Source organism: Dipteris shenzhenensis, chromosome 17, assembly GCF_047967505.1.
Source record: "Dipteris shenzhenensis isolate YYH24624 ecotype China chromosome 17, Dip_SZ_1.0, whole genome shotgun sequence".
In the NCBI taxonomy this organism is placed as follows: domain Eukaryota; kingdom Viridiplantae; phylum Streptophyta; class Polypodiopsida; order Gleicheniales; family Dipteridaceae; genus Dipteris; species Dipteris shenzhenensis.
This window is the reverse complement of record NC_141612.1, coordinates 27467075-27484792: the sequence shown is the minus strand read 5'-3', so window position 1 is coordinate 27484792 and position 17718 is coordinate 27467075.

Here is a 17718-nt window from a genome sequence, read left to right as displayed (position 1 = left end):
TATATCATTGTATTGGGGGTTGCTAGTTTATTACATGTCATTGTATTAGAGATCTATAGTCTCACATTATGAGCACACCATTGTATTTTTCATGAACTTTTTTGATGCATTTCACTGTATACGACATGATTGGTTTTATATAGTGTCATGCAAATCTTGTATATGACTCTATTTTATTCATGATCCACATTTCCTCCATTCCATTCTTTGTTTTATCATGTACAAGTGTTCATTATTAGTTATGTTCCAATGGCATATCATGTTTTGGTGATTTAAGCGGTTGTTGTACACATATCATGCAATAAAGGATTAATAAATTGTGTAAACGATTTGCATGTCCATAAGTCGGATTGGGCTCAAACTTTGCACAGGTTGTAAACCCTATGGTCTCCATGCTCTTGAAAAGTTTGAGACCCATCTCACATAGGATGTGGGCACGAGGAGGTCAGAGGTCCCATTTTCACCCTATGCACCTCGTTGCATCAGTGAAGGTGCAAAATATGGAATGGGTCATCAAGATTTGCATGTCCATGTGTCTGATTGGGCTCAAAACTTGCATAGGTACTAAACCCTATGGTTTCCATGCTTCTACAAAGTTTGAGTCCCATCTAACACCGGATGTGGGCACGGGGAGGTCAGAGGGCCCATTTTCACCCTATGCACCTCATTACATCAGTGAAGGTACAAAATATGCAATGGGTCATCGGGAATTGCATGTCTATGTGTCCGATTGAGCTCAAACTTTGCACATGTCCTAAACCCTATGGTCTCCATGCTCTTGCAAAGTTTGAGTCCCATCTATCACTAGATGTGGGCACAGGGAGATCAGAGGGCCCATTTTCACCCTATGCACCTTGTTACATCAGTGAAGGTGCAAAATATGAAATCGCTCATCGAGATTTGCATGTCCATGTGTCCGATTGGGCTCAAACTTTGCACAAAAGTCCTAGCCCTATGGTCTACATGATTTTGCAAGGTTTGAGTCCCATTTGACATTGGATGTGGGCACGGGGATGTTAGAGGCCCCATTTTCACCCTATGCACCTCGTTACATTAGTGAAGGTGCAAAATATGATTTAGGTCATCGGGATTTGCATGTGCATGTGCGGATTGGGCGTAAAATCTGCACAGGTCCTAAACCCTATGGTTTCCATGCTCTTGCAAAGTTTGAGTCCCATCTGACACTGGATGTGGGCACGGCAAGGTCAGAGGGTCCATTTTTACCCTATGCACCTTGTTACATCAGTGAAGCAGCAAAATATGGAATGGGTCATCGGGATTTGCATGTCCATGTTTGGATTAGAGGCTCAAACTTTGCACAAGTCCTAAACCCTATGGTTTACATGTTCTTGCAAAGTTTGAGTCCCATCTGACATCAGATCTGGGCACAGGGAGGTCAGAGGGCCCATTTTCACCCTATGCACTTGGTTACATCAGTGAAGGTGCAAAATATGGGATGGGTCATCGGGATTTGCATGTACATGTGTTGGATTTGCACAGGTCCTAAACCCTATGGTTGCCATGCTCTTGTAAGGCTTGAGTGCCATCTGACATCAGATGTGGGTGCGGGGAGGTCAGAGGGCCCATTTTCACCCTACGCACCTCGTTGCATCAGTGTTGGTGTAAAATATGGAATAGGTCATCGGGATTTGCATGTCCATGTGTCCGATTCGGATCAAACTTTGCACAAGTCCTAAACCCTATGTCTTCCATGCTCTTGCAAAGTTTGAGTCCCATCTGACACCAGATGTGGGCACAGGGAGGTCAAAGGGCCCATTTTCACCCTATGCACCTCGTTGCATCAATGTTGGTGCAAAATATGCAATGGGTCATCGAGATTTGCATGTCCATGTGTCCGATTAGGCTCAAACTTTGCACAAGTCCTAAAACCTATAGATTCCATGCTCTTGCACAGTTTTAGTCCCATCCAACATCGGATGTGGGCACGGGGAGGTCAGAGGGTCCATTTTCACCCTATGTACCTCATTACATCAGTGAAGGAGCAAAATATGGAATGGTTCATCGGGATATGCATGTCCATGTGTCGGATCAGGCTCAAACTTTGCACAGGTCCTAAATTGTATGGTCTCCATGCTCTTGCAAAGTTTGAGTCCCATCCGACACTGGATGTGGGCACGGGGAGGTTAGAGCTCCCATTTTCACCCTATGCACCTCGTTGCATCAGTGAAGGTGCAAAATATGGAATGGGTCATCAGAATTTGCATGTCCAGGTGTTCAATTGGGCTCAAAATTTGCACAAATTCTAAACCCTATGTTCTCCATGCTTTTGCAAAGTTTGAGTCCCATCCGACATTGGATGTGGGCACGGGGAGGTCAGAGGGCCCATTTTCACCTTATGCAGCTCCTTACATTAGTGAAGGTGCAAAATATGGAATGGGTCATTGGTATTTGCATGTGCATGTGTTAGATTGAGTGCAAAATTTGTGCACGTCCTAAACCCTATGGTTTCCATGCTCTTGCAAAGTTTGAGCCCCATCTGAGATTGAATGTGGGCACAAGGAGGTTAGAGGTCCCATTTTCACCCTATGCACCTCGTTACATCAGTGAAGGAGCAAAATATGGAATGGGTCATTGAGATTTGCATGTGCATGTGTCAGATTGAGCGCAAAATTTGCACACATCCTAAACCCTATGGTTTCCATGCTCTTGCAAAGTTTGAGTCCCATCTGAGACCGGATGTGGGCACGGTGAGGTCAGAGGTCCCATTTTCACCCTATGCACCTCGTTACATCAGTGAAGGAGCAAAATATGGAATGGGTCATCGGGATTTGCATGTGCATGTGTCGGATTGGGCTCAAACTTTGCATAGGTTCTAAACCCTATGATCTCCATTCTATTGCAAAGTTTGAGTCCCATCGGACACTGGATGTGGGAACGGGGAGGTCAAAAGGCCCATTTTCACCCTATGCACCTCGTTGCATCAGTGAAGGAGAAAAATATGGAATGGGTCATTGGGATTTGCATGTCAATGTGTGTGATTGGGCTCAAACTTTGCATAGGTCCTAAACTCTATGGTCTCCATGCTCTTGCAAAGTTTGAGTTCCATCCGACACCAGATGTGGGCACGGGAAGGTCAGAGGCCCATCTTCACGGTATGCACCTCGTTACATTAGAGAAGGTGCAAAATATGGAATGGGTCATCGAGATTTGCATGTCCATATATTGGATCAAGCGCAAATTTTGCATAGGTCCTAAACCCTATGGTTTCCATGCTCTTGCAAAGTTTGAGTCCCATTCGACACCGGATGTGGGCATAGGGAGGTCAGAGGGCCCATGTTCACCCTATGCACCTTGTTACATCAATGGAGGAGCAAAATACAGAATGGGTCATGGGAATTTGCATGTCCCTGTGTCAGATTGGGCTCAAAATTTGCAGAGGTCCTAAACCTTATGCTTTCCATGATCTTGCAAAGTTTGAGTCCCATCCGACACCGGATGTGGGCACGGGGAGGTTAGAGGGACCATGTCCTCCCTATGCACCTCGTTGCAGTAGTGAAGGTGCAAAATATGGAATGGGTCATTAGGATTTGTATGTCCATGTGTTTGATTGGGCTCAAACTTTGCACAAGTACTAAACCTTATAGTCTCCCTTCTCTTGCAAAGTTTGAGTCCCCATCTGACACCGAATGTGGGCACGGGGAGGTCAAAGGTCCCACTTTCACCCTATGCACCTCGTTGCATAAGTGAAGGTTGAAAATATAGAATGGGTCATCAGGATATTTTGTCAATCATTAGGATTTCTATTGAATTATTTGACTTTCAAAATTTTTTAGGTCATTCTCTTAGTTGGAAATTTGAAAAAGACTAGTGGACACATTTATTTTACATTTACAAACCTAACTTCGATCTCCTTTCGAATAATTTGATATTATTAGCATGGACCATTAACACTATAGAGTCTTGAATTTATATATTACAAATCTTAGTCCCTCCTAGATCATAGAGTCTCCTCTTTGCTACTTCAAACTCTCATCAAAGTAGTTTTGAGAATATTCTAGAACAACTTCTAGCATAGCAATCAAGCTTTAAACTTGTTCTAACTATAAACAAAAGCACAATTTCACTTTTTATTCATAAAATTCAAACTCAAGTTGATATGCTGTTTATTAATAGTTGTCTCACAAGATAAACATATCAATCTATTGGAACAGTTTATGTATCAAAATCCAATCATCTAGCTTGTTGTTTGGGAGAATATTCTAGAAAAACTTCTAGCATACCAATCAAGCTTTAAACTTGTTCTAACTATAAACAAAAGCACAACTTCACTTTTTATTCATAAAATTCAAACTCAAGTTGATATGTTGTTTATTAATAGTTGTCTCACAAGATAAACATATCAATCTACTGGAATAGTTTATGTATCAAAATCGAATCATCTAGCTTGTTGTCCAAAACTTAATTTTAAAGAGAGTTGCAATCATGGTGGTCCTTGTGCCATAAGTGCTGATGGTGTAGATACAATTACCACCATGTTAGGATCCTGGCATATGATAGTTTAAACGCAAACTTATTCATTTATTGAAAATTTTAGAATGACATGTTTTCTTAGGCAAAGTTTAGCAATGGAATGATGTGAGATTAACATCATGCTAAAATGTCTTATGGCACTTGAGAGCAAACATATATATATATATATATATTACCTTTGTTTCAAATTCAAATATTTAGCTTTGTTTCTAATATTCAAATTTGAATATATAAATTACCTTTGTTTCTAACTTCTTTTCTCAATCATTGATAACAAATTTTACATTAAGGTGTTCGAATTAAATCCGTTGCATTATTCACATTTTATGATAAGATTGCACAGAGAGAGAGAGAAAGAGAGAGAGAGGGAGAGAGAGGAGGGAGAGAGAGAGAGAGAGAGAGAGAGAGAATATCATGATAAACAAAGATACAATAGAATCACATGCTGAAAAGAACATAACCACCATAATCATCACATATCGAGCAACATGCATGTCATCTAAAATCATCAATCATCATCATCAATGTACGTACATCATCATCAAAGTATCATCAAAGTAGATACTTCATAGTACATGCATGATCATCAAAGTAAGCCATGTACATCAAAGTACACATACATGATCATCAAAGTATGTGCCACCTACATCAGCTATCATTGGAGGAATTAGACAACTCGACATAGGTGCCTGTAATCACCCTCTAACATGGCTCTTGCACAACACACTGCCCAATCGTTCGTTGTGTAGAAGGTCCGGCCTCGTCTCCATGGGATGCGGTAGCATGCTAAGCCACAAAATGTATCTCCATAATCCTCGCATCCTCCACATATGCGCGCTTGAGCTCCCAGGGTCACTGATTTGCATGTATTCAGCCCTTAAATCCAACACGAGTAAGCTCCTCCTCACATCTGAGCTGCTGGTCTAGATCCTCCCCAATATTCTACTGCACCCAATCCTACAAGGATATCTCTAGGTGTGCCTCTCGCTTGATTTGCCATGCCTCCTCTACTCGTGCCTCATCGCCGAGCATGAAGTTTGCATACAAGAACTGCCAAGGTATACATGCGGCAATCACTGCAGCATCAAATACCTACTGCTCAAGCAAATCCTTCTGTGCCTCTGCCCTATAATGCTCTGTCAACATAGTGCGGGCAATGGGGTCAATAGCTTGGCCACGTCCAGGGTATAGGTCATCCATTCCTAGACCACCATAGGTAGGCACTCCGATATTAGTAAAACAAACTGGGCAGCATGCCCATGAAACCATATAGTGGGTTAGGTAGTGGAGATGAATGAGGTGGCTGCATCCTAGGCCAAAAAATCCTACGCTATCAAAATCCTCCTAGCAAAGGATGCATGTAGACATGGGGATCTTAGAGAGTACTACTGGGTCTATGGGACGTCTGGTGGGAACATCTGTAGGAGGGGTGGGATACAAAGCCACACTAGGGTGTATCCTATGGTGACTCTCGTCATGTGAGATATGCCTCAGCTGATACAAATAGTGCTCAGCTCAATGGTGTGCAATGCGTGCCAAGACCCTCTGCTCTCGCCGCTCTACCTCTAGCTATCATACTTGAGTCTTCATCTGCCAAACAAAATCACATCATGAGGTGAGAAAGGGCATAGCACATAAGTAACTCATGCGGCACCAAAATATAGTAAAAGATGATGAATAACTAACCTCGCTGGAAGACTCTGCCAACTGCGCCTCCAAATCAGCAATACGTGCATCACGCTCATCTGCAAGAGGTGGAATCTGTAGTGTGCACATGCAAAAATCATTCTAACATGACTTTGCAAAGAAGAAAAACATGGCAAATTTTCTAGATCAAGAACAATGATCTCTACCTATACAGATCTCGACAAGGCGGAGACCATGTCATGCAAGGACGTGGTTACAAAATGAACGTCCGAATGTAAACATCCTCCGATGGATCATAATGCTGGTGTAGGGACAATATGAAGATCTGGTGCCTCGCACTAACGTCACACACTTGCTGTTTGTTGCTGGCGTCCCATCCTGCCACATTGATCCAGGACGCGCACTGAGATAGTCCACCCTATGCCCGAGGATGAACTCAGTGTATAGCTGCATCTAGCTGCATCGTAAATGAGCGAGGGATCTAGCAGTTGTGAGGCAACCGACCACCATTACCAAGGAGATACCTCAGATAGATATGCAATGCTAGCATGGGGTGCGTACACCGCAATATGTGAAAAGGCTGTCTTGAATGAGGTCACTGGGATGCTGTCTGACCATCCCAAAAAAGTAGATCTAGTGCCACCCTATGAGGAGAATCACGCTCAAATAGGGCATGTACAGCTCTCCAATCCATGCCCTAACCTTCTACCTCGTTCTCTGCCTACGATTGAAATGTCTGTTGAAGGTCCTCATAACCATCTAGTCGACGTAGACCATCAATGACTGCATCCACTTGCAACCAAGTGAGGGGGGGGCCCAACATCGTGCATAGTCCTCATCTCAACTCTCAAAATCTTGATCTGTTGTTGTACAGTGGCAAGAGCTACGTCAGATCTGCACAAATAAACACGTATGTCTAAAGTCACTAATTCAAGTTGTATATGTACGTTTGCATGTGTCTACCCACATACACATGCATGCTCAAGTGTAAACACCAAAGCTGATCTACATGGATTTGGCTTTAGCTCCATAATTCAAGCACTAACACAAATTAGTGCTCCATAATAACAACATTGGCATCCCTAGAGGACCAACTCTTTGCTACATATTTTGGGGTATTCTACATGTCTCTATCCATGACTATCATCAACTATAACTATTCTTCTATCTCTCCATAATGTCTGTAGACAATTCTTTCATTTTTACATTTTTCTACTTCAAATGAAAGTTTGCAAATCCTTTTATGCATAATAGTGGAAGTGATAATACAAGTGAATAAAAGCAAAATCCTTATGAAGGGTATAATGATTTCTTTCTTGACTTTGAAAGTTTATTGCTCTTGGATGAATAGCTCGATAGCTATTGCCTCTATGAAAATTATCTACTAAACCTATAAAATGTGTTGGCTGCTATTCAACGAGGTGAATTGGGTTCTACCATTGTATTAGATGAGTCTATTTGTCAATGTGAGTAGTCAAGTGTCGCTTGAATCCTTACATTATGCTAGAGATGCATAAACTATGACATTGAAATGCTTGAGAGAAAGCAGGAGGGACTAGACTCCTTAACTTCTCATGTGTCAACCATTCCCACTTGGTAACATGTACTGTTATGGATAAATTTGTCCAAGGAAAAAGGCATAAATATGTGTGTGTGTTTGTATGTGTGGCAATAGTATAATAAAATATGGTGTGCATAGGGCCTAGGGTTGTTGAGGTGGCAGGGCATGACCATGTGCCACCCTTCCACATAAGAGGACCCATAAGGTGTGATGTACATAATCCATGGTAGTAATATTATAAAATGTAAGGTGGCATGGTTCCTCCATGTGCCACCCCTCCACCTAGGCGGTTCCATGCCTGCATTTAGTGAGATATGGCCTAAAGTCCATGAGAGAAGTAATATAAAATAGGTGGCGATGGATATTATATTGGATTATTCCCTCCATGTAGGATAGGCCCATGTGGGGGGGGTATAGATAGTCCAAGGATGCAAGTTAAATAATGGGGAAAATAGGATCAGGTGGCAAGATTCCTTGTGCCAACCCTCCACTTGTCCTCCTAGAGGTTTGAACGTATTATAAAATTGGGAAGAGACCAAGGGAGTATCATAGACTTGAGATATAGGGCTTGATTTATGTGGAAAAGTGAGGCAAAGGGTTGTCGCACACAATTGAGAGTGCGTGACCGCCTAGGCCACATGGGAGACTTTTCCACACACACCGTGCATGTGGGAGGATGCATTTATTGGGAGAGACCCCCTCTCTTGGCTATAAAAGGAGGGGGCTATTCCTTGATGGGACACGCTCATTCTTGTAAAGCCACCTAGCTAGTACTTTGATTTCCCCCTTCCCTTCCTTTCAAATAAAGCATGGCCCTCTTCCCTTGATGTCTCCATCTTTACATTCCTCCTCCCATCATGTACATGCTTCTCTTTCCCCTCTCCCTTTCCCCTTGTGCCATAGTCTCCCTCTTCATTCCTTCCCCTTCTAATCCCTTTTTCCCACCCATGATAACATTTCACCCTCACGTTCTCCTTTCCTCTATGGCCCTTGAGCGTCGCCATGCTTAGTGTCTAGCCTCTTGTCCTGATTTCTTTTCTAGGTAACAGAATTGGTGTGGCTGCTGGGATCGAAATCTCCACGACTAGTGGCATAAAATTCGTTTCTCCTACGACTAGGTGTGATTCTGCGACAGCTTCCATCTACGGTTCTCAGCTTTTGCACCTCCAATCTGCTTCTGGTCGCAGTTTTTAAGCATCTGTGCATCCCTGCTTTTGCGCCTCCAGTCTGCTTGCAGTTCTAGCACATCTTTTGGTTGGCGAATCTTCTAGTTGTACCGGTCGTATCTGCAAAATTGTAACATCTGCGCTTCCTTTGGGGTCCTGTGCGCGCATTCGCACATCTCGTGGGGCACCTGCACATCTCTTTGTCGTGATTGGTGCATTCGTGCGTGTGTCGCACATCTTCAGGCCATGGACAGATCGCATCTTCTGGTTGCGACAGATTTTCTAAGCTTTTGCAAAACTGTAATAGATCCTCACATCGCGCCCCTCTCCTCTATCTCTATCTTCTTCTTCTTCTCTTGCTCTTCGCTTCTCTTCTCTTCTCCTCTCCTTTTATTAAGGAGTGGGAATTGAACCCAAGACCTCCCCATTCACAAAAGAAAGACTTATCAATGGGCCAACAAATAGGAAGTGATGAAAATGTAATGATTTTGCTTATATATTGAAATCTCGGGAACTGTAACTCTCTAACCGTGGGGAGTTTCCTCTTGCTGTAAAAAGCAAAAGTATTTCATTTCATGTGCTCTATTCACATCTCCTACTAGATCATCGATTCAGAACTTTTTCAAGTTCACTCCTTGAATGCACGCCACATGAAGAGGGTGGATATTTATGTCACTTCTCGACAAGTTCAAGGATTTGGTGCTTGGTCCTCTGCTCAGTACGACTACCAATTGGCGAGATCTCTTTCTTGATCTTCATGTCGACCTTCAACGATTGATTTTCCAGTGCATTGTTCAAGGAGACGATGGGTAATGTGTGGCAATAGTATAATAAAATATGGTGTGCATAGGGCCCAGGGTTGAGGTGGCAGGGCATGACCATGTGCCACCCTTCCACATAAGAGGACCCATAAGGTGTGATGTACATAATCCATGGTAGTAATATTATAAAATGTAAGGTGGCATGGTTCCTCCATGTGCCACCCCTCCACCTAGGTGGTCCCATGCCTGCATTTAGTGAGATATGGCCTAAAGTCCATGAGAGAAGTAATATAAAATAGGTGGAGATGGATATTATATTGGATTATTCCCTCAATGTAGGATAGGCCCATGTAGGGGGGTATAGATAGTCCATAGAGGCTATCAAAGAGAGATATCACATCTAAAAACTAAGTAGGCGCTCTATTCGCAATGAAATAGAAGCACTCCTATTAACTAGAACAATACAAAAAAGTGTTGATACATGCATCGTCTTTATGCTCAATCTTTTTCTTTTCTCACCATGGGCTCCACTACATAGTAATCTCGTGAAACTAGGAGGTACTCTTTTGCTTGCTACAGTAATGTGCGGGTTCCCCACTAGTGATTCTTACCGGGAAAAAAACATGCAAGAAAAAAAATTGCCATGCAAATGCCCCCAACGATTGGGATTTCCCACAACGACTTTGCCCCATAACGACTTCGCCTCTCAGTCCCCCCACCATCACCTCCACCTCCACCTCCCTGGGTGTTGAGAGACAATGTGACAAAGACACTTGGTGGCTCAAATTCAGGAGATATAAGTGACGAGGTCCCTCAGATTTTGCATTGGCCATAGTTTGAAAATTGATGTATTTGAGTATTTCAAGGAGCAACTGGTTGTTCTTTTAGCTAGGTTAACATTGAAATTTTCGGCACTTTTGTTTACATATAAAATGTGGTAATGTGAATTTCGATATATTTTTATTTTTTATATGCTTGTAAGATTCATTCCAAACTCTTGCATTTTGTTTTTCACTACATGTTAATTCCATTTCTAATTCTTGCTCAAGAAAGCTTATTTCTTTTGAACGATGCACTTTTAATTGGAAAGAGAAGAACAATCATTTACAACAAAAGCAAGCATGTATAGGAGTGTCTAAAATCTTCTTTAGGTAGATTACAACAGCATGTTCATCAACATCACAACAAGCATCAAGAGAAGGCTCGATTTGCTCACCACACTATTGGTGCATGTTGTTTTGTTCCAAAGTTTGGGTTTTTTCTTTTCTAAGTATGGACTATAAGTGTTGAACTGCTGAATAGGGTGATGTATTTAAGTGTGGGTGTTTATTCAAAAACAATGAGCATACTTGCAACTTAGATAATTATTGATTTTATTACACTAAAGAAACTAATTCATTGTCAAGGTCATTGGTCCATGGTACACATGTCTATTTATGTTGTGCTTGTTTTCTTCTATTCTTTGAAGCAGTAGGTGGCTTGGTTTTTTCCTCTAGAATTGCAAGACCATGGTATTTTTATATGGTGTCTAGTTGGATAATAGGTCCATAGAGACCGTTATTTTGGACGATGTCATAATATACAAGATTGCATGTGTAGTTGTTTCCAGAGATTTGTACTCCAAAAATGATCGGGCTATTGAGTTTGACCAAACAACAATATTTATATCAAGTGCTTATGCAATCCAACGTAATATTATAGAGTCACCCCATAGTCCTTCTTTAGTTAGTTTGTAGCCATGACGAACAAATATTGGTCAATAGTATCAATGTTGTGTATTGCTCTCTAGTAATTATGTGTCAAGTGTACTTGCATAGTTTTTAATGCAAGGGATGTGTTTTGAATGATCTCTTTCTTTAATCTTGAAGTAGCTCTATTTCATATATCCTAGCTTGTGTATTGGAATTCTAACACATAAGAGATGCCATCAAAAAGACAATCTCCTATGTTATACTTGTAATTTGGTACTCTAATTAACTTATTTCATATAATATGCTATCTAATTTTGTAATATTTGTATCCATATTCTAGAATGATGTTATATTGTCATAGTTTTGTGGAGCTTTGTTATTCAGATTGTGCTTTTTTACTCTTCCGAGGGTCAGAACTATCTATTGCTCTCCTTTTTTTTTTGGCAATTACTAGTTCATACTATGTGTTATTTTATTGTATGTCAGAATAAGCTAAATGCATTTTCTCTAGGACGTTTCCTATATTGGTTTCAAGAAATGGTTGGTCTATTTTGTGTGACCAAAGTATTATGCTTTTTCTAACCCATACAAATATCGAATGTAATATAAGAAAATCTCCTTTCAGACCACCATTTGCGATTCTTTTATGCATATTAACACGGTATTCTTCTATGGTACTGATGTTCTGTAGCTTAAAGATAAGTCCTTGATCAAAATAGGATTGTGTGATTTGTAACATAGATTGGTTTGCATGTTGTAGCTTTTCTATGGCTTTGAGATGTACTTCTCGAGAAGTAATGTGTTCCCCAAGCAAATAAGAAATACTATCAAAAAGAGAATCTCTATGTGTGTAATCGCGGCCTTGCATTCTTTGCAGATTGTGTTTGGTTATCATGGGCATCACTGAGTTTTTCCTAATGGCATGTTGATTGGTGTTTAAACAAAGCTTGCTTAATAACAACACCACATCCATGCTGTTGATTCTTCCCACATTTCTAGAGGGTTTGGCTCAAGTGTGGTATGAGAAGCAAGCCGAAGACGTTCGCGTTCACCCTTGCCATGGCTAGACCCAAAGAAATTTCCAAGTCTAGACCAATTAGGGATTTGAACCTTGAGACAAAGTAGAATCCACGGGCTAATTTAAATTGATAGGCAGCACCATCTGATGACACCAATATTGTTTTATGTTTTTAGCATGGGGATTTTCCTTTTTCAGCCATTCCCAATGCAATAGAAAAGCATGCTGCACAAATAAGGTGTCATGTTCCCTATCATCTAAAATGTAGAAATGTCATGTGCGTTGCACTACCCGGACTCCTATGAGTTAGCAAGAAGATTGGCATCAGTCGTAGAAGAATCAAGAAAATGAATGTACATGATATGCACAAGAATTGTTATCTGCTTGTTGTACCAGTGAGCACTTTATATCTCATCTTGCTCTTGAAATGAATAATTTTCAGCAAAATCTATGACAGAGACAATAGTGTCATGGGGAAAATTGGCAAGGCAAGTCCTGAACTGCTTATCCTACCAACTAGCCGTGAAATTGTGAAGCACATATTTTGAAATGGATTGAACCATGTGACCTATAAGCTCCCTTGGATGAATGCTCTTATATGATAGTAGCCATCTCTTTTTATCGGATCCTTCAACATTGACATTTTCAAGTCTCATCCATTTTAGAGCAACATAGTTGTCTTCCCTCATTTCATTTGGATAGACATGAAATGTCTTCTTCTTTAGCTTCAGACTGCAATGCTTCCATGTGCCATGAATGTATTCAATGGGGTGCCACTCATGGTCTACCTTTGGACAAACCACTAGCTCCCACAAAGATCTTAGGCTACAAAACCTGCTCTCCCTTGCAACACATGATGAGGGTCCAAGTGGCTTACAAACTATGCATTCATCGAGGAGACATGGGCATATATCCCCATGGACCAATACTCCCAACATGACCAAATCTCAAGTCATGGGCATATATCCCCATGGAGCAATCCTCCAACACAACCAAATCTCAAGTCATTCATAGCTTGTCGGGCCAGGTCAAAGTCTATGTGTGTTTTGCAATAACATGCATTCTTGTCTTTGAGTTTCCAAACGTACCAAGGCTTACAATGTTCAAAGCTCCTCTACCCAATTGAAATGCTTGGATTCTGATCCATAAACTTGAAATATGACTCCATCTACTCACCCAACATGCAAGAACAATAGAACAGTGAGTCCTCTTTCAAATGGAACAACAGTATAGTGAGCCGCCTTTTTGCACTACTAAAACAAGACAAAACACAGTCTATAAAGTATATAATGAAGCAATTCAATTTTCAACCATAACAACCACAATTTCAACTACCAGGTTGGTTTAGGACAGTCATAATTTCAATCACCGGGATGCTTTAGGACACAATTAGGATAGTCAACCTACACGTTGGTTTAGGACACATTTAGGACAGTCCCAATTTCAACCACTGGGATGGTTTAGGACACTGTCACAATTTCAACCACTAGACTAGTTTAGCCTGACGGTCTCAACTTCACATATTAGACAATAACAAGTATATTGCTTTTCATTTTCGAATTTCACAATTAGAAAATAACTATATATTGCTTTCCATTTGTGAATTTCACAATTTCACTCAGTAATAAATGTTGTTTATCTTGAACCAACACCCGGCTGGTTTAGGAAAATCACATTAAGCCCAAGCCATCTCGGCCTAGAAATAGTGGTATATGACCCAAATAGCAAGAAATTAAATTTAAACGAATTTAAGTACTAAGAAACACAATAATTTCAACCACCGGGTTGGTCAACAATAATGTCTTTTCAACCATGCTAGTTCAACACAATCACATAACTAGTAATTGAGCTAAAGCAGCCATGGTTGCAAGATGTTCCAACCACCGGGCTGGTTTAGTAAAATAACAATATATTGCTATTCAATTACAAAATATATTGCTATTAATTTCTTCTCAACCACGCCACCGGGCTATACAACAAAATGTGCTTGTTGAGGGCAAAGTATTACTATAGCATAATCAACTAAAATAATTAATGGTAAAGGAGGCTGTATAATATATGAAGTGAATATTAATAGTAGCTTGAAATAGTCGTGTGTTCAACACTCCTCCTTATATTTCTTCTTACTTATTATTAACTATTCATACTATTTCAGTATGTATGGAGTGGAATGTAGATACTAAGTATATCAATCCTTATAATGTTTATACTCTTTCATTACAGGTTAGCATATATACACTTAGCATGTCACCTTTTAGAATGTTTTCACTATAATGCTTTTTTATCGAATTTGGGAATTTCCAAATAGTTTGGGAATTTGTAAAAGGTAAAGATTTGGTCACATGGTCAAATCTCAAGCCCTTACTTCAAAGTGTAATCTATTCTAAACACTATATTCAAGAATCATTACAAGACATATCACCTCTTACAATGTTCGCTCTTTTCTAATATGAAGTAAAATGTATGTACTTTTGGTCAGATCACACCTAATTTAACACATAATAAAGCAAATGAAATGCTAGTAATGAGAATCTTAGAATGTATATATTACTTGAATATAGTGTACAATGTGTACACTAAATAGGTGAAGTCTTAGAATGTTTACACCATTCTATTATAGAATAGAATGCTCACATTAAGCATACTGATTCTTACAATGAACACTATTTCATTTAAGAATAGAATGTACACACTAAGGTATACCTAGAATATATACATTAAAGAATACTAAGTCACTATTTCAATATGGAGTAGATGTTTACACCATCATATTATAGAATAGAATGCTCACACTAAGCATGCTAATTCTTTAGTGTTAATATACACATTAAGCCTTAGAATGCTCATAAATGTTTATACTATTTTAATATGAAGTGAATTGCACATACTTAACACATTAATACTTAGAATGTTTACACTAAGTCTACCAACTTTTAGAATGTCGATGAAATATGTACATACTTAGTTCAAAACATAAGCCATAAGCATGCTACATCTTTGAATGTTAGTGTACACATTAACTTAATTAAGTATATCCAAAATGTACAAATTAAGGGGACACTAAAACAAAAAGTTCACATTAATTTGGAATGAAATATAATGTATAATATCAATATACGAAATGTTAAAGTGTACATGAAACCTTATAATGTTTATACTATTCCATTCTAGAAAAGAATATACACACTAAGGTATATCTAGAATATATATTAAAGATCACAAAGTCAAGATGGATAAATAAAAAAATTCATACTAATTTGGAATGAAATATAATGTAGACACTGAATATATGAAAGTTAAAATGCTCACACTATTTCATTACAAAATAAAATGTACAAATTAATAACACTAACCCTTAGAATGTTCAGACTAGTCAATTGTGGAATAGAATGTACACACTAAGGTATATCCAAGCCTTAGAATGTTCACACTATTCCATTGTGGAATAGAATGTACACAATAAGGGAAGAAAACCCACAAGCAATTTCTCATGAAACCCTTATTTCATTGTCAAATTTAGATACATTTCTTTGCAAAATATTAAAGGCATGTATGGGTTTGAGGAGCTGTGGCTTTCTAGAGCACAAACAGAGAGAGAGAGAGAGGAGAGAGAGAGAGAGAGAGAGATTTTTAATTCACTCTCTGTTGTGTGATGGTTAATCTAATGATGCAATTACATGGACATGTTTATGTTAGGTGGATCTGAGCTCCAGTACTTGCTTCAAGAGTGTACCTTCCCTTTGAGCCTACTTCTTTTACCAGGTATGTGCACATTTTCTCTACTCCATTTATTTTGCATTTACTACTTCTTTTTAAAGAAAGATGTGTATATATTCCTACGCTATGTACAAATTAAGTCCTTTTAAAGAAATAAAATATGGACTGTGTAGTTTTTAATGGTTTCATTTTCTATAGGATACTTTACTATTTCTTTTTGAAAAGTGTTAAAACTTTCTTATGCTTTTAAGCTTATCTAAGAAAGAGCCCATTATTTTACTTTTCCCTTGAGATTTTGTAGTATATTTTTCTATTTCTTCTTGAAAAGCATCTAACTTTATTTATCTCTTTGAATTGGCTTAAGAAAGAGCTCCATTATTAAACTTTTCTCTTGAGATTTAGAACACAATACCTAGTTCACTCTATCAAAATTATGGGTGGAGAAAGTACTCTAACTTTATGGTATTTTGTGTGGTGTGATCTTTAAACTATGTTTTCTCTCAATATTCTCTCTAAAATGAATATGTGCAATTCAAATTTTATTGTATTTTCAATTTACACATTTACATTTCTTAGTCTCTACATTTTTCTATATAATAGGATAATGTAAACACTCCAAAAGTTTAAATGCTTAGTGTATGCATTTTGTTCCATTTTGACTGCATATTTTTTAAATGTTCTAGATATACTTTAGTGTGTACATTCTATTCTAGAATGGAATAGTGTGAACATTCTAAGGTTTAGTTACTCTAGGTATACCTTCATGTATACATTCTATTCTAGAATAAAATAGTGTGAATTTGCTAGTTGACAACTCAAATAGGAGCAACCCATCATTTGTGTGCTTTTTTAGCCTCAACTAAATCTTTGGACTCTCTTTGGAGAACATTGCTACTAACAAATCTCTGGACTCTCTTTACATGGCCCTGTTGCTACACTACCATTGCATGTATTCTACTAGGTGACATAGTTTAACCACAAGTTGCCATTTTTTATTCAACTCTACCATTGTTGTATATCTATAGGCTTCTATCTAATTTTGTGGTGCTTTTCCACTCTTAGGTTAGTATCTCTTGCTACTATAAGATCCTCTATTTCTATTAGGAGGATCTATGCCAATGACCCATCCAATTGATGTTGCTCTAAACCACCTACTCTAGAATAGGAGAGATGGGATGGACATGATGCCAATGCACATGCTTTGATAGAATTTTTTGTAACACTGACATCATTTTTCATATTTGGTCATGTAAGAAATCCAAGGAGGCTTGGGAAACTCTTGCCAAATTTATCAAGTGCACAATGATCACATGTTGCATTTTTGAATAGGCAACTTGAGAACCTTAAGATGCAAGAGGGAGACACTGTGGATGAGTTCCTAACTAAGCTGAAAGACCTTAAGGAACAAATAGCCACTTTGGATGAGCTTCTTGTAGATGCTTTGTTGTTGCCCATGTTGTTGAATGCCATGCGAGATTCATATCAAGGTTTTTCCACGTCTATGCATATGTTTATGGCTGGAAGCTAGAATGCATTCACATTTCATGATCTTATCAATTTATTCCTATAATAAGAGGATTATTATAGGGAAAGCCACACTGATTTGATGCCTTTGTTGTTGTAGGCCATAAAGGAAAATGAAAAAGAAGAAGGGTAGGTGCAATTA